This window comes from Mercenaria mercenaria, chromosome 8 (genome assembly GCF_021730395.1).
Source record: "Mercenaria mercenaria strain notata chromosome 8, MADL_Memer_1, whole genome shotgun sequence".
NCBI classification, from domain to species: domain Eukaryota; kingdom Metazoa; phylum Mollusca; class Bivalvia; order Venerida; family Veneridae; genus Mercenaria; species Mercenaria mercenaria.
In genome coordinates this window covers 31,221,197-31,236,625 of record NC_069368.1, presented here as the reverse complement: position 1 = coordinate 31,236,625, position 15,429 = coordinate 31,221,197, and positions in this window count along the sequence as shown.

Sequence of the window (15,429 nt, the reverse complement as noted above, 5' to 3'; positions counted from 1 at the left end):
ACTACTAACTATACCGGCTGTTGGCTACACAAACGGCATACGACATTAAAACAATTGATGGTCGTTTAGTTCAAGACATACGACATACGTACGGAATTCCGTTAGGGCCTTTAAGGTCAGAGACCACCAATTCAAAAAAGTACAGGGAGCTTACTGGGAATGAGGTAAGTGTATACCTGGGAATAAGGTAACATATGTGCGTTCTGATTGGTAAGTCATGTAAACAAACCCAGGAAGTGATTATTTTTTCTAAATTGATATTTTTTTCACTGCATTTACAGTATTTTATTATACATTTTGACAAAATTTGCTATATTTTATGTGTATTGAAAAAATGTTTTATCAAACGAATTTCTCCCGCCATGTCAATGATGTAAACAGGGGGTCATCTCATTCACACGAAAATTACTTAAATAAAGTATCACTATTCATATGTGTTTCGGATGATATTTTGGTAGATCTAAGATAGTTTTTGAAAAACTTGTAATTAGATATACATGTTTCGATGTATGGAAGGCCGTACACGCCATAATGTTACAATGTAAGTCTATGGGAAAACAATTGGTGGTCTCTAACCTTAAATGAATTGATATAAAACGCGATATTCAATAGTACGATGATGAAAACTCGAAATAACGAAACTACGATAACGAAAACGCGACAACATGATGATGATAACGCGATATTACCATAACAAAAGCGCGATAATACGATAGTACGATGATGATAATGCAATATACTATCGCATTTTCACCATCGTACTGTCGCGTTTTCACCATCGTACTATCATATTATCGCGTTTTCGTTATCGTAGTATCGTGATTTCACAATTTCATTTTCGTACTATCGCGTTATCACCAACGTACTGTCGAGTTATCACCATCTTACTGTCGCATTATCACCATCGTACTGTCGCGGTATCACCATCAAACTGTCGCGTTATCACCATCGTACTGTCGCGTTATCATCATCGTACTGCCGCGTTATCATCATCGTACTAACGCGTTATCACCATCGATTTGTCGCGGTATCACCATCGTACGACCGCCTTATCATTATCGCACCATCATCTTCCGGTGCGCATGTGCATGCTTAAGATTAGAAGATTAGAAGGTATGGTTTTAGAACTACAGCTCCCGCTTTCGCGATAGGGCGATCAGTCCGGAATTCCGTTATATCCATCGCCTTTGAATGTGTTATCTGAAACGCAATACCCGAAAGTACGATGATGAAAACGCGAAATCACGAAACTACGATAACGAAAACTCGACAACACGATAATGATAACGTGATAGTACGATAATGAAATTGCGATAATACGATAGTACGATGATTATAAAGCGATCTATTGTCGCGTTTTGAATTATTGCCACTTATTTGTGACAAATGCACAAGTGGGGGGCGGGGGGGGGGGGGGCACACCCTGTGTCCTACACACACATTCTAGTTTAATTTTTTAAACCTTCCATGAATATTTATCAACAAGTAATGTTGTAAACCCCCACCCGAATCACAAACCACCTTCCAAATTTCTTACTTGATTGTGCTGTCTTCAGGACTCCTGCTCTTTTAAGTTCAAAGTGTAATGAAATGATTTGCTTCTTAGTAACATCCTTAACTTTCTGTTGGTATATTTCTTTTCCATTCCTCAACACAAACCTATTCGGCGGGGGATGCGAATTCATCGAATTTGCTTGTTTCACTTGTCATGACCACAGAGTTTTAATAAAAGCTTTTGTTTAAATTTCATTGTGGATGTATTTTTTGACATTTTGGTAGGAAAAAACGGGAGAGAAGATTGTATCTGGTGATCTTAAAGACACTTTTAGCATGAATCAAACTACCAGGTCACAGCAGTATGAATTTGCTGTAACTCTACACAAAGGAAATATGACAACAGAAACTTCTCTTAGGAAAATAAATGACCATTTTCCTCTTCAGTTTATTTCAGTTTTATTATAATTCCTTTAGATAAGTTAAGCATTTGTTCGGAATGACTACTGTGTCCTTTACGATAACGTGAGAACACTTCCACACAAGTAATTAATTTTAAAATTTTCAACGGAAGCTAAGAAGGCGCACAAGGTGGTGAGGAAATGTTTTCTCTCCATTGAAGAGAGAAAGAATGTCATCATACTTAATTGAGCCGTGCCATGGGAAAACCAACATAGTGGGTTTGCGACCAGTATGGATCCAGACCAGCCTGCGCATCCGCGCAGTCTGGTCAGGATCCATGCTGTTCGCTTTCAAAGCCTAGTGCAGTAGCGAACAGCATGGATCTTGACCAGACTGCGCGGATGCGCAGGCTGGTCTGGATCCATGCTGGTCGCAAACCCACTATGTTGGTTTTCTCACGGCGCGCCTCATTTATCATTTAAAAGTCCCACAAGAGAGTTTTCCAGCTAGATGGCATACTGATTGCACTCTTTTAAAAGATATTTTAGAAAAATATCATTAATATTCTTAGGACTCAACACCACTATATCCGGCTGTCTTTTATTTAATATAGAATCTACTTACTTGATAACGTTTTTATGACAGTTTCTCGCATATTAGAATTTCAGGGACTTATACGTATTTTCACAAAGAACTAAATAACTGTTATAGAAAAAGCAAATGGAACCGCCCCGGAAGCCTAGTGGTTGAGCGCCCGCTTCGGGTGCTCGGTCCCCGGTCGCGTCATACCAAAGACGAAAAAATGGTACTAGTAGCTTCCTCTCTTGGTGCTCAGCATTAAGAGGATAGTGCTAGGACTGGTCAGCCCGGTGTCAGTATAACTTGACTGCGTGGTATATCATGGCATGTGTCTATGGCGTGATATTCCAGTGCTCACTGCTACAAGTAGACAAAGTTGTTTATCTGACTGAAAAATTGATGAATAAAAGATGTTAACCCTTAGCCTGCTGGCGGCAAGTGATTCTGCCTATGCACTGTTCGCTAACCAGTTAGTAAATTTTCAGTGAACACCCCTTCGAATAATAAATGGTATTGCCCTAATTGAATGATGGACCAGTCCATTTTAGATATTTAGCAGGGTAAGAGTTAAACGGGGTTTAAATGCAATAAGGAACAAGCAGATTTCTATAGAATGCTACATATACGAACTGAAACGCAGTAGCATAAAAAAACAGGATGCTACTGAGAACACGGGGAAAGAAATTAAAATTGGGACTATGCATATTTGGACTGCCGCTTTTAAATTTTGATGACTGTATACTAATAGAGATTTTCAGCTTACTTCGACGCGTACTGCAGACCACGGACTGCGAACTCCTTCTCAAACTGTATATAAGTTAGTTATGCGTAACTGAACAGCAGCATATTTAAGTGACAGGGGCCAGTTTCGCATTTGGCCCGGGTGCGTTTTTTAAATACAATAGACAGATGCACTTTAAAGGCATTTATATTCAACTGGTTATTTATGATGTTTATAGAACTGAGGATTCCTGCGTACGAGTACGTTATTGTGTAAAGTACATGTACTTGAGGTCAGAGACCACCAATTCAAAAAAGTACAGGGAACTTACTGGGAATGAGGTAAGTGTATACCTGGGAATAAGGTAACGTCTGTGCCTTCTGATTGGTCAGTCATGTAAACAAACCCAGGAAGAGATTATTTTTTCAAAATTGATATTTTTTCACTGCATTTACAGTATTTTATTATACATTTTGACAAAATTTGCTACATTTTATGTGTATTGAAAAAAAGTTTTATCAAACGAATTTCTCCCGCCATGCCAACGATGTAAACAGGGGGTCATCTCATTCACACGAAAATTACTTAAATAAAGTATCACTATTCATATGTTTTTCGTCCGATATTTTGGTAGAACTAAGATAGTTCTTGAAAACTATGTAGTTAGATATACATGTTTCGATGTATGGAAGGCCGTACACGCCATAATGTTATAATGTAAGTCTATGGGAAAACAATTGGTGGTCTCTACCCTTGAATCGATTTTCCTAGCTCCGTGTAGATGGCCTGGTCTAAAGTCTTACCTGAGGTAACGGAATTCAGACGAAATGGAAACGGTCATTCATCCATCCAGATTCAGCTCAAAATAGTGGAAAAAGTAAACGGTTATGAGACACTTTTCTCCTCACCATTATTTTCGTCTGGCCACATGCTTTAAAAATATGCATGTGTTTTAGGTCAGTCATTTGCAGATAATACGGTACAGGTAGCGCAAGGTGTGCATTTTGGGTCATTTTTGCCTCAAAATTTAGTGTCCCGAAACCTGCGTTTTACTCGTTTTTATCAAAGAAGCAACAGAATCGGTAGGCTGAAAATGTCACACAATGAAGTGCTAAGTCTATGCAATACATTCGCTCAACACTTGCCTTGAATTTATCAAAACTGGATTTTTCATGATTTTTTTCGCACTGGTATCTTAACTGTTCCTTGCCCCCATAAGCATCCGATTCTAACGCCGTAATACTGTTTCCATTTAAAATATCCGAGAAAAGACAGTTTTAAGATTGATTAATATCCGTTTTATTGTATATATGAACAGCATTTGTTACAAGTTAGTTGAATATTTGGTATCAAAGAATGTATATAGTGATTTTGGAAACATGGAGTTTCGTGTCGCTGAAATGTTATTGTACGACGCGCAATTTTGAATATGCACGATATGATATGTTACAGTTTAATGCACCGCGGTAAAAATGTCTTACTTGGTATTATACATGTATATCCTTAACAAATTCATTTTTAAACGGCACTGAATTTCGATTCAGTTTTCCCGGTCACGTTATCAGGGTATACATGATGGCTACATTATAATTTTTACACCTTGAGTTTTCATGAGTTTAAATCTTTGTCCAAGTTCCCCAAAGGCGAGTATCTACACATACCTTATGTATGCATGTGTTCGAAACGGTACTCGACTAAAAAGGCATTGTCAGTAATGATAAAAACGAGTCTCAACTACTAAGCGACCACACAGAGTTGCTCAAATGGTGTCAAAAATATAATTTCGTTGACAATTCTATGCAGCACTGGCCATAAAACATTTTTGGAATATGATCGGAATTTTGACCTTGGACGCTTCCCATGCCTAACGTTAAACAAGACAATTTTCGGTCTCAACTGGATTTTAGATTGACATTTTGACAGCCAGTTTTAATGGTACTTAAAGATTAAATTCCAGTTGAGACTGATAATCCATACTGAATAGTCACTTGAAGATAGTCAATTTAAAACTTAACTTTTAACATGCAATTCTGATATCAGATTATGAAAATACGAAGTGGCTATTTCCTTTTTGTATTTTCAAACTTACTGATACATAACTAATTCAAGATGGTTAAGCTAAAATATGATAATGTATCGGATCTCGTTTCGACGGGGTTGAAAGATACATGTATGAGAACTTCCTGTATGTTTAGACAAAGTGTTGAACTAAATCATTCAAGATATTTCATTGAAGCTTCTATTCTATCGAACAAAGATACAATTATCAAAATTAATGAAAAACAATGACCCTTTTCGTACAAAAGTCTGCGAGAACACAGTTTTTATACGATGCAAAAAAAAATTAACGGACTTTCATTTCATTCAGAATATTTTGTTTTGTTTGTTTTTGTTTTTGTTCTTTTCTCTCTCTCTCTCTCTCTCTCTCTCTCTCTCTCTCTCTCTCTCTCTCTCTTCACAACAATATTTTGTACTGCGTTTTTATTTTTTTTCTTATTTTGTTGCTAGGAAAAGCAAGTCTAGGAATCGTATGGATGGACACAAATTAAAACAAGGAATCGCCGTTATCTTCAAATCCATGTTTCAAGCTGTATTTTTAATGCATGAACATAGTAAGGTGAAGTATTATCGTAGTACAGTGGGTTCGAAACTTCATGTCGTTCGATTCGCGCGAAGGTTAAGTAACGCCAGAAATGTCTCAAAATATAAAAACAAAATGTTAAAGCATACGGATACTTGAAGATCCTGCTTAACGCATGTAAACTGTGACAGAGTATTTAGATGGCATCTGAATATTGCGATTACGTGTTTTAAATGTAGCCTGTTCAATATCCATACTTGACATTTTTTGGCAGTATAAAACAGACATTGCAACCAAAATTTATTTTACAAGATGATCATTATATATTTATATAGATGTGCCCTAGAAGGAACTTTTGGTATGCTTTAACTTGTAAAAAAACATATAAAAGACACAAACTGTTACGTAATATCGACATCAATATTTACAAGAACGTTGCATAATATTTGTCCAAACAGTAACTGTTGTTATGTCACTCGAGAATTCGACGAGACTTTGCCGTTGTGGCAAGTCCCTGACCCTCCTCCTCAGCAGTTTCTACACATGTTCTATGGGGTTAAGGTTAAAGTTCTCAGTTGTTTTACTTAAATAATTTGTCCTCACTTGTATTAAGCCGAGCTAATATAAAATATCAATTGTTTACCAAATTAAGACCGTCATCCTGACCTAACAACTCAATCATTTTGGCAGCGAATCTCCTCAAACTCGAGTTCAGAGCCTTTACAAAAGCTATTATTTTCAACAAACACTTGTGCTGCAGTGCACCGATGTTTTTTAGGCTTGTAATATCCTGTGCTGTCCTCAGTTGCATTGAGCCGTGCTTATGTAAAATACCATTTGTTTTACCTAAATAATTTGTTCTCACTTGTATTAAGCCGAGCTAATATAAAATATCAGTTGTTTACAAAATTAAGACCGTCATCCTGACCTAATTACAACTCAATCATTTTGGCAGCGAATCTCCTCAAATTCGAGTTCAGAGCCTTTACAAAAGCTATTATTTTCAACAAACACTTGTGCTGCAGTGCACCGATGTTTTTTAGGCTTGTAATATCCTGTGCTGTCCTCAGTTGCATTGAGCCGTGCTTATGTAAAATATCATTTGTTTTACCTAATTAATTTGTATAAGGACTCTAACTCGAATCTGAGGGGATTCGCTGTCAAATCAGTTCAGTGGCTGGGAAGAGCACAGGACAAGCTAAACGGAGATAGCTTTTATTTGTCGCTAAGCAAAAGTAAATGACCAGGACAGCCTAAACACTCTCATAATTACGGAGGTGAATTGATGATTGTAATCTTGTTCTTGTAAATAAAGTATTTTGACCTAATGAATTACAAATTATGAGAAAATCTGTTTCATTGACTGTGCGAAATTCCACTTTTGTGTCGACTTTGGCCTCCCGGATGTTTTGCGTGCATTTCGTGCTAGGACGGTCCTAGAACACCAAGTACTGACCTACTTTCAAATATAAGTACGGAGACGGCCAGCAAAGCTTCCCTTAGGGTATTAGATCACTAATAGTAATGTTTATAAAATGGCCTTTGCTTGGCATATTCTGAAAGGTAACCGTGTATTGCACTATTTTGCAATTTTTAAACAACTTTTACCGTGCCGTTTTTTTTTATATTAATTTTGTATAACTTACGGTATCTCCTCAAGCTCAAGTAGAGACAAATTTCAAAGTGATAGCCACTATCCAAAACGTTTGGAGAGAACTCATTTTACCATTAATTTTAATAAAAGAAACATCAAACTATTGGTAAACAATTATAAAACACAAAATAAAAATGTCAGTATAATTTTTTCTATGGTACCTCAAGTAAACGGATTTAATGAGACAGAATTCATACTTCAACATTGAAAAAATAAAGTTGAATGCTGTGTTTCTGTTTTGACTTTTGCTTACTCCATTTAAAAATAACCTTAGGGCAGACGTAAAACCTACCTAAATTTCTTCCACAATATATAATCTGCGTGTAACTCAATATTTATAAAGATGTGTAACTCTACCCCTTCTGATTAAGTAGTAAATTCACTTTGAACACCAAGAAATCGCTTATAAGATTCATCTTTTTCAATTTTTGTACAAGAAATCAATTATAAGTCTTGAAAGAAGTAAAAACTTACTAGAAAAAAAAAGAAAATAAGGAGAAAAAAAATGGTCGCATTAGGGCTTGAACCTACGCACCCCTAAGAAATAGTAGTAATTGAGTACTCTTCAAAAAGAAGGTTCTCTATTAGTGATCTAATACCTTAAAAACCGTCGTTTCGCCACAGGTAGATACCTGTGCAAAATTCCACTTTTTGGGCAACTTTAGCGACCCAGATGTTTTGCCAGCATTTCATGCTTGGACGGTCCTAGAAAACCAAGCACTGACCCACTTTAAAATATTAATACGGAAACGTCCAAGAAAGCTACCACAAAAAAATCATTATTTCTGCACATGTGTCAACCTGTGCGAAATTCGACTTTTGGGTCAACTTTGGCCATCTGGATTTTTTGGCTACTTTTCATGCTAAAACGGTACTAAAGCACTAAGTACTTACCTATTTTCAAATATAAGAACGGAAACGGCCAGGAACGCTACCCCTAAAAATCGTCATTTCTGCACAGGTAGCTACCTGTGCGATGTTCGACTATTGGGTCGACTTTGGCCACTCTGATTTTTTACCTTTACGTCATGCTAGGAAGGTCCTAGAACACCAAGCACTGACCCATTTTTAAATGATTATTAGTATGGAAACGGCTAGGAACGCTACCCCTGTGCAAAAATCGACTTTTTGATCGACTTTGGCCACCCGGATTTTTTGCCTGCATTTCATGCTAGAACGGTCTTAGAACAAGAAACACTTACACACCTTCAAATCTGAGTACAGAAACCGCCAGGAACGCTACGCTCAATAATCGTCGTTTCTGTAGAAACGAAATTCGAGTTTAGGGACGACTTTGACCACCGGAATTTTTTGCCTGCATTTCATGCTAGGACGGTCCTAGAACACAAAGCACTTACCCACCTTCAAATCTGAGTACGGAAACGGCCAGGAACGCTACGCTCAATAAGCGTCAATTCTGCAGAAGCAGAATTCGAGTTTTTGGGACAACTTTGACCACCGTGATTTTTGCCTGCATTTGATGCTAGGACGGTCCTGATTCTTTTTCAAATAGAAGCACGGAACGGCCAGGAACGCTTCCCCCCAAAATCATCATTTCTGTATAGGTATTTTTCGGTCGAATTTGGCCACCCGGATTTTTTGCCTGCATTTCATGCTAAATCGGTACTAGAGCACCAAGCACTTACCCACTTTCAAATATAAGTACGGAAACGGCCAGGAACGCTACCCCAAAAATCGGCATTTCTGCACAGGTAGCTTTCGGCGCGAAATTCGACTTTTAGGTTGACTTTGGCCACCCGAATTTTTTTACCTGCATTTCATTCTAGGACGGTCCTAGACCACAAAGAACTGACCCATTTTCAAATATAAGTACTAGAACACAAAGCACTGATCCACTTTCAAACATAAGTACGGAAACGAGTAGGAATCCTACCCCAAAAAATCGTCATTTCTGCACAGCTGGCTACCAGTGCGAAAATCAACTTTTGTGTCTACTTTGGCCACCTGCATTTTCTGTATGCATTTTTGGCTAGGACGGTCCGACAACACAGAGCACTGACATACTTTCTAATACAAGGGTATAAGTACGAAAACGACTTTTGGGTTGGCTTTGGTCACCCGGATTTTTTGCCTGCATTTCATGCTAAAACAGTACTAGAGCACTGACTCACTATCAAATATAAGTACGGAGACGGCCAGGAACGCTACCGCCCCCCCCCCCCCCCCCCCAAAAAAAAAAAAAAAAAAAAAAAACAAAAAAAAAAACAAATCGTCATTTCTGAACAGGTAACCACCTGTGCGAAACTCGACTTTTGGATAGACTTTGGCCACCCGCACTTTTTGCCTGCATTCCATGCTAGGACGGGCCTAGAACACGAAGCACTTACCCACTGTCAAATCTGAGTACGGAAACGGGCAGAAACGCTCAATAATCGTCATTTCTGCACAGAAGCGAAATTCGTGTTTTTGGTACGACTTTGGCCACCCGGAGTTTTTGCCTGCATTTCATGCTCGGACACTCCTAGAACACCAAACAGTGATCCACTTTCAAATAGAAGTACGGAAAACTCCAGGAAAGCTACCCCCAACAATAGTCATTTCTACTCAGGAAGTTACCAGTGCGAAGTTCGACTTTTGGTCCGTATATGGCCACCCTGATTTTGTGCTTGCATTTCATGCTAGGACGGTCATAGAACACCTAGACAGACCCACTTTCCAACATAAGTACGGAAACGGGTAGGAACGCTACTTTCAAAAATGGTCATTCTACACAGGTGCGAAATTCGAGTTCACTTTGACCAGACGGATATTTTGCCTGCATTTCATGTTAGGGCGGTTCTAGAACACCAAGCACTGACCCACTTTCAAACAAAAGTACGGAAACGGGTAGGAAAGCTACCCCCAAAAACCGTCATTTCTGCAAAGGTTGCTAACTGTGAGAAATTCTACTTTTGAGTCTACTCTGCCCACTCGGATTCTTTTGCTTCTATTTCATGGTAAGACGGTCCTAGAACACCAATCACTGACCTATTCTAAATATAAATACGGATACGGCCAGGAACGCTATCCCCAAAAATCGTCATTTCTGCACAGTTAGCTGTGTGAAACTCGACTTTTGTGTCGACTTTGACTGCCCGGATTTTTGGCCTGAATTTCTTGTTAGGACAGTCCTAGAACACCTAGCACTAACCCACTTTCAAATATAAGTACGGAAACGGTCAGGAACGCTACCCCCAAAAATCGTCATTTCTGCACCTGTGCAAAATTTGACTTTTAGGTCGACTTTGTCCAACCTTTTGCCTGCATTTCAAGCTAGGACGATCCTAGAACTGACCCACTTCCATATATAAGTACGAAAACAGGCTGGAACGCTTCCCCTAAAAATCGTCATTTCTGCACAGGTAGCTTTTTAGGTCGACTTTGGCCACCCGGATTTTTTGCCTGCGTTTCATGCTAGGACGGACGTGAAACACCAAGCACAGATCCACTTTCAAATATAAGTACGAAAACTGCCAGGAACGCTACCCCAGAAAATCGTCATTTCTGCACAGGTAGGAAGGAACCTGTGCAAAATTCGACTTATGGGTTGACTTTGGCCATCCGGATATTTTACCTGCATTTCATGCTAGGACGGTCTCAGAACATGAAGCACTGACCCACTTCAAATATAATCATCATTTGTGCACAGGTAAGTACCTGTGCGAAATTCGACTTTTGGGTCGTCTTTGGCCACCCGGATTTTTTTGCCTGCATTTCATGCTAGGACGGTCTCAGAACACCTAGCCTTTACACTCTAAAAGTATGGAAGCGGCCAGGAACTCTCCCTCCCCCCCCCCCCCCCCCCCCCCCACCCCGAAAAAAACACGTCATTTTTGCACACGCGGATTCGACTTTTGGGTCGACTTTGGCCTACCGGACTTTTTGCCTGCATTTCATGCTAGGACGGTTCTAGAACACCAAGCACTGACCCACTTTCAAATATAAGTACGGAAACGGTCAGGAACACTACCCCCAAAAATCGTCTTTTCTGCATGCATTGGTAGCTGCCTGTGCGAAATTCGACTTTTGGGTCGACTTTGGCCACCCGGATTTTTTGCCTGCATTTTCGGCTAGGACGGTCCTAGAACACCAAGCACTGACCCTATTTCAAATGTAAGAGCGGAAATGGTCAGAAACGGTACTCCCAAAAATCGTCATTTCTGCACAGGTGCGCAATTCAACTATTGGATCGACTTTTGGCCGGAATTTTTGGGCGCATTTCATGCTAGGACGGTCCTAGAACCCCAAGCACTGACCCACTTTCAAATATAATTACGGAAACGGCCTGGAATGCTACCCCCAAAAATCGTCTTTTATGCATAGGCTGCTACATGTGCGAAATTCGACTTTTTGTTCGACTTTGGCAACCCGGAATTTTTGCGCGTACACATGTTAGGATGGTCCAAGAACACCAAGCACTGACCCACTACCCGCTAGGTAGCGTTCCTGGCTGTTTCCGTACTTACATTTTAAAGTGTTCTAGGACCGTCCAAGCATAAAAAATTGTGCATGTTATACATGTTCACTGACAGCTGACAGCCAACAAGTTCACACCCTGATACTGGTGAAATGGCAAGCTGGGGGCTATTATTGTCAAATATATTTGGTAAGTATTTAATTCATGTATATCGGCTGGAGCAAAACAAAAAAGTTTCATATGTATGCTGTATCCCGAATCCCGTACAAAATAAAAAGTCGTTTTGTAGATCTCATCACTTAAAGTTAACATACGACCTCATTTGCCCCATGTTCTTTTTTTTCTTTGTGTGTGTGTGTGTGAAAGACGTAGTTTGCCGTCAATCTGAATTGATGGCCTTACAATCTCATATTACCCAAGTGGGTCAGTGATTGATGTCTATGACCGTCCTAGCATGAAATGCAGGCAAAACAATCCGGGTCGACAAAGTCGCCCCAAAAAGTGATAGCTGCTACATGTACCTGTGGCGAAATGACGGTTTTTGAGGTTAGCTTTCCTGGCCGTTTACATACTTATATTTGAAAATGGATCAGTGCTCAAGGTGTTCTACGACCGTCCTAGCATGAAAAGACCTGCAGCGAAATGACGGTTTTTAATGGTAGCTTTCCTGGCCGTTTCCGTACTTATATTAAAAGTGGGTCAGTGCTTGGCGTACTAGGACCGTCCTAGCATGATATGCAGGCACAATATCAGGGTGGCCAAAGTCGCCCGAAAATTGGAATTTCGCACACAGAAATGGCGGTTTTAAGGATAGCTTTCCTGTCCGTTTCCATACTTGTATTTAAAAGTGTCATTAGTGTTCTAGGGCCGTCTTAGCATGAAATACAGGCAAGAAATCAGGGTTGTCAAAGTCGCCCCATAAGTGGAATTTCGCTCAGGTAGCTACCTGTGGCGAAATGACGTCTTTTAAGGTAGCTTTCCTGACCGTTTCCGTACTTATATTTGAACGTGGGTCAGTGCTTCGTGTTCTAGGACCGTTATGTCATGAAATGTAGGCAAAAAAAAAACTGTTGCAAAAGTCGCTTTCCGTACTTATATTTGAAAGCGGGTCAGTGCTTGGTGTTCTACGACTGTCCAAGCATAAAATGCAGGCAAAAAATCCAGGTGGCCAAAGTCGCCCCAGAAGTGTTATTTCGTACAGGTAGCTGCTACCCGTATCGAAATGACGGTTTTTAAGGGTAGCTTTCCTGGCCGTTTCCGTACTTATATTTGAAAGTGGATCAGTGCTTCGTGTTCTAGGATCGTCATGTCATGAAATGTAGGCAAAAAAAGAGAAAAACTGTTGCAAAAGTCGCCCAAATAGCGGAATTTCACACAGGTAGCTAGCTGTGGCGAAATAACGGTTTTAAAGGGTAACTTTCCTGGCCATTTCCATAGTTATATTTGAAAGTTGGTCAGTGCGTGGTGTTCTAGGACCGTCCTAGAATTAAATGCAAATATATATAAAATCCTTCAAAGGATTTAGGAGATACAGAGCGAACATAAAATGGAAGGCTCAAACCTTTGACTTTGATTTGTAGCCTTGACTTTGAGTCAACATGGCTGACTCCTAAGTTCTGCAAAATGTGCTTGATGAGGTGATCATTTTACCCAAGTTTCATGAAAATCGTTCAAGGGGTTTAGGAGATACAGGGCGGACACAAAATGGAAGGTTCAAACTTTTGACCTTGAGTTTTGACCTTGGCTCGACATGTCAGACTCATAAATTGTGCACATCGTCTTGATGTTGTGATCATTTGATCCAAATTTCATGAAAATCATTTGAGGGGTTTACGAGATACAGAGCTGCACAGAATGTTACAGACGGTCAGAAGGACGGAAAACGGAAGAACGGACGAAGACTATTCCTATAACCCACCACCACTCGTGACGGGGTATCAATGAAAATTTACGTGCTGTCGCATTTTTGTTAACAACAGGTAATTTAATGTTAATTGTTTTCACTAAAGATATCAGCATATTTTATATCCGTGTTGAAATACAACTACTGTATGTCCGTCACCTCGGATAGTGCCGATAGACATCAAATGAAGTTACCGAACGTTGTATGGCTCAGTTACTCGACATTGTTCGGGTAACTGAGCCATTTCTTAAAATATGTTAAGTATATTGGCTAATTCGTAATAAACTAGAAAATACTGTTATATTATATCAACAATAACGTGCGTTGGCTCAATCCAGAACAAATACACCCATTGCTCCATTTTATATAGCAAAACACCCATCAACCAAATTTGATATATTCGGCGTAATTTTCATAATTCACACAAACGTTCTTTACGTTTAAAAGAGTAACAATAGCGGGTAAGAGAAATTAGACCAAAACTAACAATTTTGACCTTGGTATGCGATCTCCCTCATTTTCATTAATATAAACGATGTATATTTCCATGTGCACAACGGTTTGGTTTTGAAAGCCTCTGTGAACCTGTCTAAAGGCACCATTAACATTTGCAAGAATGTTCACGATGTTTCATATCTGGGCGAATTTCCGCATTTGTTGTACTGGATAAGACTCCGGGTATATAAAATGATTGCTTAAAGCTTATTTGCAATATGGAATATTTTACCAGCATTTGAAACGGGTTGTTTACATTTCTTGCAAAACATAAATATTTGATTTTATCTGAACTTATACTCTAAATCGCAGTTTTATACAGCAGGTATATTCCACAATTCTAACATGAGATATTGATGTGGTACTAACCAGACTACGTTCATTTATTTATTCCCGCTTTCAGAGATGATAATTCAAAAATTTAATTTTCCCGCCGGCAAAACATTGTTTTATTCTCAGAAAGTAAATGGCAACTTATTATATAGGGGGCACAACCGTTATCGGAAAAATTCGGGTATAATCGGTAACTGGCTCAGTTGCCCGGGTGGCTCAGTTACCCGAGTTTACCTAATATTGAAAATAGTGTTTTTTCTAAGCATTTTATTATGCATATTCTCTATCTGGACAGCTGCTTCATCTGTTTTACCAAAACATAAAAAGCCTTATGGAACTTAAACTTTTAATCGCTGGAATCCTACATTTTTAAAAGAAAATTTGATCATTTTGATTTTTGAAGAGGTTCTCTGCGCCTTATTCGACGTTCGAAACAGAAATAAGAATAGGGAACCAGTAGAACTATTTCTATTTTTGGATTTTCCATTCCTTATTCAGCGATTTTTCATATTTTTTTTTTCTTTTTTGCCTCCACTATTCGGAGAATAGGGGTGCTATTCTACTCGCACCGGCTTCGTCGTCGGCGTGTCACTTTCTTGGTTAAAGTTTTTCGGCAACCTTTGTTTTTCTGTCATATCTTTATTACTGTCGCTTATATCTTACTTATTTCTCAAATGGAATTTTGATTTGCTGTGTTTCTACTACTCTGGTACATGTATTGGACCGGGTGTAAGGGTCTTTACATAGTTTTCTCCGAATGCGGAACAAGGAATTATTTGCCCCAGTATACGAGGATATTTCTCTTAAAAACAAAAGAACACCTTTCAGTGTAAGACAGCCATGAATGTCA